Genomic DNA, 7,191 nt, shown 5'->3' with positions numbered 1-7,191 from the left:
AAGATGGTGGAAGCAGAGAGAGCAGAGAGCATGAAAGACAGACTCTCCTCCTCTTTTAAAGCCCTCAGAACCACGCCCCTGACCACCACTGTTAATCCATTCACTACTGTAGGGTCCTGCAATCCAGTCACCTCTTCAAGGATCCACAAGATGGTGGAAGCAGAGAGAGCAGAGAGCATGAAAGACAGACTCTCCTCCTCTTTTAAAGTCCTCAGAACCACGCCCCTGACCACCATTGTTAATCCATTCACTACTGCAGGGTCCTGCAATCCAGTCACCTCTTCAAGGCTCCACCCTTCAATTACCATAATAGGATTTCCCACCCTCTTAACAGTAACAGTGGGGGCTAAGTTTCTAATACATAAAACTTGGGGGACACAATTCAAGCTTCAGGGAGTTTTGGGGGAACATAATTCAATTCACTACAGTATGAGTACTGGAGAAAAAGCCTTCCTAGTTATAAAGTGGCAAAGAGCTTGACAGAACTTAATAAGAGAGAGGAACTAGGATATCCAGTGGAGGAAATTTCTAAGCAAAATATCGAAGGAGCTGTGTGGTTTCTTTTGATTGTGTATCAGTCTGTTTCTGTTACTTAGAATGCCTGAAACTGGGTAATTTATAAAGAAATGAAATATATTTCTTACAGTGTTGGAGGCTGGAAAGTCCACAGTCCAGGGGACACAGCTGGTGGGAGTCTTCTTCTTGGTGCTGACTTTCTACAGCAACATAGGGTATCTCACGGTGAGAAGGGCCTGAGCAAGAGAACTAACCTTCTCACTTGCTCTCCTTATAAAGCCATCAGAACCACACCCATGACAGCCAGTTAAACCATCAACCTGTTGTTCCATGAGTGGATCAATCCGTTCACAAGGGCACAGTCCTCAAGAGCCAGTCACCTCTCAAAGGCCCCACCTTTCAGATTACCATAATCAGATTTTCTACCATCTTCACACTGTTACAATAAGGATCAAGTTTCCAGCAAATGAACTTTTGGGGGACACATTTGACCCAGCAAACTGCATACAGTAAAATGAGGGAAGAGAGAAATGATTTGAAGATGGAATTTATAATGAACAAGGAAGGAGAGTTTAGGGATTTGAAGGATTCTCAGCCTGGCCGTGTGATAGAGAATGAAAGAAGATTTTCATGAGAGGAAACCGAGGATGTGGCCAGGTGACCATTGGGTAAGGAGATTAGTGTGGCTAGAACAAAGCCAGAGACTATTCACCAGGACAACGGAACTTCAGAGATTACTGATGTGCTCCTCCCATCAGAGGCCTGGCCTGTCAAGTCTTGGGGGAAGGAATTATATCAAGAGAGAGGGTGCCTTTGGGAACTTGAGGCTTGCTGCCCAGGATGCTTCACGTCTCTGCTCTCTCACTCGTTGGTCACCCCCAGTGTGGCTTAGGCTGTAGCTTCAGAAGGCAAAACCTTGGCAGCATCCACAAGTGCAAGAGCTGTAGGGGCATGGCTCCCTCCACCTAGATTTCTGAAGATGTAGCAAATAGCCTGGGGGCCCAAACAGAAACTTGTTGCAGGAGCCACGTCACTGCAGAAAGTCCCATCTAGGGAAATGCCCAGGGGAATGGTGGGGGTGGAACTGTCACAGAGAGTCCCCACTGGGCCTAGTGGGGCTGGGGAGGAAGGGCTGCCCCACGACCCCAGAACTGTAGGGCCACCGGCATGCAATACCAACCTGGGAGAGCTGCAGGAATGAGACTACGACCCATGAGAGCTGCTGGGTGGACTGACCTCATCAAAGCTGTGGGGGTGGGGCTGCCTGAGGGCTAGGAGGCTCGACCCCTGCCCTGGTTGCCCAGGATGCAGGAAATGGAGTCCAAGGAGATTATACTCGAGCTTCAAGACTTAATACTGTTGTCCCTGTGGGGTCTTGCACTTACTTGGGACCTGTTATGCTTTCCTTCTTTCCTGTCTCTCCCTTTTGGAATGGGAATATCTGTCCCATGCCTGTCCCACCCTTGTAACTTGTTTTGGTTTCACAGGCTCACAGCTGGAGGGAATGTGTCTCAGGATGAATCATGAGTCTCACCCATATCTGATTTAGATGAGACTCTGGATTTTAGACTTTTGAATTTGTGCTGGAGCAAGTAAAGACTTTAGGGTCTAATGGGATGGACTAAATGTTTTGTGCATGTGAGAAGGACATGAATTTTGGAAGCCAGGGCAGAATGCTGTGGTTTAAAGGTGTTCCCCACCGTTCCAAACAGCCACCCCACAAAAAGGAAAAAAATGTGTCCCCCAAAAGGCATATGTTGGAAACTGAATCTCCAGGGCAGCAGCGTTGCAAGGTGGGGCCTAACGGCAGGTGTTTAGGTCACTAGGGCTCCACCATCATGAGTGGATTGATGCTGATTATAATGGGTCTTAGGCTGTGAGTTTGATCTCTGCTCTCTCTCTCACCCTCTCTTTGCCCTTCCATCTCAGGATGACGCAGCAAGAAGACCCTCACCAGATACCAGCCCCTTGACCTTGGATTTCCCAGCCTCCAGAACTGTGAGCCAATAAATTTCTGTTGGTTATAAACAACCCAGTCTGTGTTACTCTGTTATAGCAGCACAAAACACACACCAGGGCCTTGCCAATCCCCCCCAGGTTATTACCATTAGATCAGACCCCCTTTGTCCAATCATATTTCTGCATGACTGTCCACTCCTCATTAAACTTAGCACAAAAATACACAGCCCTCCCTCTTCCTTTGGGTTTCATTTCTAAAGGCTCTTGTATCCTGTGAAACTTGCATTAGATAGATTTGTCTGCTTTTCTCTTGTTAATCTGTCTTTTGTTGTAAGTGCCGCAGCCGTGAACCTAGCAATGGGTGAGAAAGGAAATCTTTTCCCCTATGGGAGCTTTGGCCCTGGTGAGGGGATTGTGTGAGGATCTTGTGGTTACGAGGGACAGATCTCCAGTCACAGGGCCTAGGACAGTGGGACACCCGGTCTGGTTGGACCAGGACACAGGGAAGCTCAGGAGGTGGCTGCTCTCTGTTTTGCCTCCTGGGGAGCGTGTCCTCCAGGGGTGGTGATGCAGATCTGGTTCTTTTGCTGCTTGTCTCGCACATCCCACTCAAGTTCCAGAGAAAGAGCATGTGATGGCTCATGGGCCAACCTCGAACATGTCTAAGGCTGCTGGCCAGACCCCGAGTCCCTCTGCAGTGGCCCAGGGGTATAAGGTCATGTGGGACAGAATGTGGGTGTCCACGCATAAGGGAGGGCTCACCTCACCCCACCAGGCTGTGTACAGAGCCCCTAGCCGGGGCCTGTCCTGGGAGGCCCTGAGCCCCCGTGGCCTGCAGGAGCACCTGAGTGCTTCCCAGTGCCGTGTCTCCTAGAGCCATGAGAATCGAATCCTCTGGCAAAACCCAATGCACCTGCTGTTCTGATTCCATGACAGGCGGGTGATGTTATGGGTTGAATGGCTTCCCCCCAGCCCCTAAATTTATGTTGCAGTCCTAACCTCCAGTACCTCATAATGTGACCTTATTTGGAAATAGGGCCGTTGCAGATGTAACTAATTAAGATGAGGTCATTAGGGCAGGCCCTGCTCCAGTATGACTGGTGTCCTTATAAACCAGGGAAATTCGGACACAGACATGCACACAGGGGGAACGCCGTGTGGGACTGTGAGCACAACTCACTCCATCTCGAAGCCCTCGCCACTTGCTGCGTCCTTGGTGTGAGCCCTGCCCACGGCCCTCCCACGGTAGCCAGGGGTAAGCAGTTACGACAGAAGGTCGGAATGGCTTGCTGACTAGAAAGAGGGGACCTAATGACAAAGTGCTGATATGGTAAGAACAGGTCCAGTTACCTGCATCACAAGACCATCAAAGATAACAATCGTTGTCGTGAGTAGTGACGTTAGCCTGTGTCCTCCTTAGTAATTGCTTCTTGGTCTTTTCCGCTTTTCCTGTGAGCTGCCTGTGTAAGCTTGGGCTCCACCAGGAGGTGGTGTGGGGAAACTGTGTAGCTCCTGGCTCGTCATACCCCCACACCCTGTGTCCCGTAAGCAAATTGCCTCTTAATTACAATTCTTTGCCTCACTGTGCTGTGGATTGGACGTCTCCAAAGCTCAGTGAGGCTTGATCCCCACAGTAACTGCGGGGAGTGGAAATCCTGTGATGGTCATTGAGAGGTGGGGCCCCGACGAGGTGATTGATTGTGAGGACCGTGCCTTGGTGAATGGATTAATCCACTGATGGTTGAATGGTGGCCAAGGGTGGGGTTCTTTTGGCTTTGGGAGGAGAGTACATGAGGGTCTCTCTCTCTTCTGCCTTTTTCAGGATGTGACACCCTGCGGCGCTGAGGGCACCACCACAGAAGGCTGTCACTAGATGTGTCCCTGGACTTTGGACTTCCCAGCCTCTGAACCTGTAAGCCATAAGTATTGTTTCTTTACAAACTACCCAGTTTCGGGTGTTTCTGTTATAAGCAACAGGACTGGACTCATACACTGCATGGAAGTGCCAGCTTCCTTTTTCCATCTCGAGACACCGTCTCAGCTTCGCAGGCATTTTCTCTTTGCCCCTCTTGCAGACACGATGTGAAGGTGAGGGCAGAGATTAGACCGATGCTTCTACCAGCCAAGGGATGCCAAGGATGGCCAGCAAACCCGAGATCTGGAGACAGGTCTGGAGCAGGTTCTGTCTCGCAGCCTCAGAAGAAACCCACCCCACCGTGCTGCCACCTAGACCTTGGGCTCAGGCCTCCAGAATGGTGACAGATAAATGTCTTTGTTTGAACTTCCCAGTCACAGTGCTTTGTTAGGGCACCCGCAGCAGATCGGTGCAGGTGCCAACCAATCAGAGCGGGCCTGGCCACAGCACTCTTCCAGAAATTCTCTGTGTACACTGCTTGGAACTGGGGGAAGGGCTGGGGTGGCCTCCTGGGGATACCTGGAGGCTCGAGGCAGGGCCTATTTACTAATCAGTAAGGAAGGAGTTTGGTGTTTTAACAACCATCAGGGCCATGCCAGTGCACACCACTAGTGTCAGCTCTGTGGGACAAGAAATTCCCTCGGGTCCTGGACGTGGGGTCCTGTACCACATCAGCAGAGCTGGAAACCTGGACACATGCTTTGGAAGCTGTTGTTTGGAAACAGTCTGAGGTCTGAGGTCAGGCTCCCTGAGAAAGACACTGAGACACATGTGTGCAGGCCACAGGTGCAGGGGTGAGCACTCTGGGGACAACGCCAGTAAGACAAGGAGGGCCTGAGCTACCTTCCACTCCCAAGAAGGCTGCAGATGATCTGGGGGCATTGCTGGAGCTCAGGGGCCCTTCAGAGATGTCGGGGGCTGACATGAAGGAGCTAACCTGCTCCCTCTATCAGGCATTCGTTGGGGACAGGTGGTCACCAGGGTGGGGCAAAACCTTGGGTGAGGCAGCTTCTTCTGGCCAAGGGTATTTCCTGGGAGGGCAACCGCTGTGAGCCAAGGGCAGCTGGTTGTCCCAGGGCCTCAGTCCTGTGGGGCAGTCAGGGCGTAGCAGCACGCTCTATGGTCTGCACTGTCCAGCTCTAATCCACTCATTCAGTGTCAATTCACTTATAACATATTCACCCAATTCGAGCAAATTCTGGATGGCCTCATTTCCTCGGGGGATTGTGTTAATTTTAGGTGTCAACTTGGCTGGGCTAAGGGAAGCCCAGATAGCTGCTATATTAGGGTTCTCCAGAGAGACAGAACCAAATACCCATGGCTACTTTGTTCATTAGCCTGTTGTGCGATGGCAGGGGTGGCTGAGGAAAGTGGCTGGCTAGTATCCACAGAATGGGTCATCCTGTCCATTTGATTATTAAAAATAATCAAAAAAGTTTTAAAAAATCAAAAACTCAATTAAAAAATAAAAAATCCTCCTCTGCTGAGGTCACTTTGGTGGGATTCATATGGGGAACAAATATCTTCACATCCTTTGCCCACTCAGAGAGGTCTATCCACATATCTCTTTTCCAAACTTCCTTGCCACCAACTTTCCAATCGTGTTCCTTCCATGTTCCTGACCATCTGGCCAAACCATGGGCCACAGCCCGTGAATCAGTATATGATCGCACATCTGGTCATTTCTCCTTCTAAGCAAAGTGCACAGCCAGGTGCTCTGCCCGAACTTCTGCCCATTGAGAAGATTTGCCCTCACCACTGTCCTTCAGGGATGTCCTAGAAAAGGGGTGCAGTGCCGCAGCTGTCCACTTTCGGGTGGTGCCTGCATGTCATGCAGAACCATCTGTGAACCAGGCTCTAGCCTTGTCTTCCTCTGTCAGCTGCTCACAGGGAGCTCCCCGTGAGGCCACAGGTGCAGGCTGGGGGAGAGAGCAGTGCAGCAGGAGTAGGAACCGTGGGCATTTGGGCCACTTCTCCATGTAACTTGCTTGTGCCTTCAGGACGTGCTCGGGCCCGATCATGTATATACCATTTCCGTTTGATGATGGAGTGCTGCTGTGCACGCCCAGTCTTATGTCCTGCTGGGTCAGATAACACCCAGTTCAGGATGGGCAGCTCAGGTCACATGGTGTCTTGGTGGCCCATGGTCAAGCGTTCAGTTTCTATGGAGTCCCAGTAGCAGGCCAAGACCTATTTCTGGGAAGGAGAGTAGTTATCTGCAGATGATGGCAGGGCCTCGCTCCAGAATTCCCAAGGCCTGAGCTCCAGCTCCCCTGTGGGGGCCTGCCAGAGGCTCCAGGCAGCATTGCTCTCTGCTTCTGCCCGTTCAAACTCCACTGGGTCTGCTGGACCACATGGCCCGAGTGGCAGAGCAGCTTGCACAGCAGCCTGGACCCGTCAAAAAGTCTTCTCTTGTTCTGGGTCCCACTCAAAACTAGCAGCTTTTTGGGTAAGTGGGCCGGAGCGGGACACCCAAATGAGGAATGTGTTGCCTCCAAATCCAAATGGGCCCACTAGGTGCTGTGTCTCTCTCTTGGTTGCAGGAGGTTCCAGATGCAACAGCTTATCCTTCACCTTGGAAGGTATATCTTGACCTGCCCCACACCACTGGACCCCTAGAATCTCATTGAAACAAAAGACGCCTGAATTTATTTCCCACTCTGACAGGTAAGTGTCTCACCAGTAAGTCCAGAGTGGTTTCTACTTCATGCTCACTAGGTCCAATCGGTATAATGTCGCCCATGTAATGGGCCAGTGTGATGTCCTGTGGAAGGGAAAGGTGATGGAGATCCCTGCGAGCT

At 51.0% G+C, this 7,191-nt stretch overlaps 1 long non-coding RNA gene across 4 annotated transcripts in view; it reads left to right on the top strand.

Annotated features, from left to right (window-relative positions):
- LOC103593386 overlaps positions 1-7,191 on the top strand; it is a 33,186-nt gene that overhangs the window by 4,659 nt on the left and 21,336 nt on the right. For all 4 annotated transcript variants that reach the window (XR_550746.1, XR_550745.1, XR_550744.1 and 1 more), the window contains exons 3-5: positions 647-741; positions 4,298-4,387; positions 4,551-4,730. This is a non-coding gene — a long non-coding RNA (uncharacterized LOC103593386). The remainder of the gene's footprint in view (positions 1-646; positions 742-4,297; positions 4,388-4,550; positions 4,731-7,191) is intronic.

This window comes from Galeopterus variegatus, unplaced genomic scaffold (assembly GCF_000696425.1).
Source record: "Galeopterus variegatus unplaced genomic scaffold, G_variegatus-3.0.2 Scaffold1336, whole genome shotgun sequence".
In the NCBI taxonomy this organism is placed as follows: domain Eukaryota; kingdom Metazoa; phylum Chordata; class Mammalia; order Dermoptera; family Cynocephalidae; genus Galeopterus; species Galeopterus variegatus.
The sequence above is the reverse complement of the archived record's forward strand: the minus strand, read 5'-3'. Positions and strand labels throughout refer to the sequence as shown.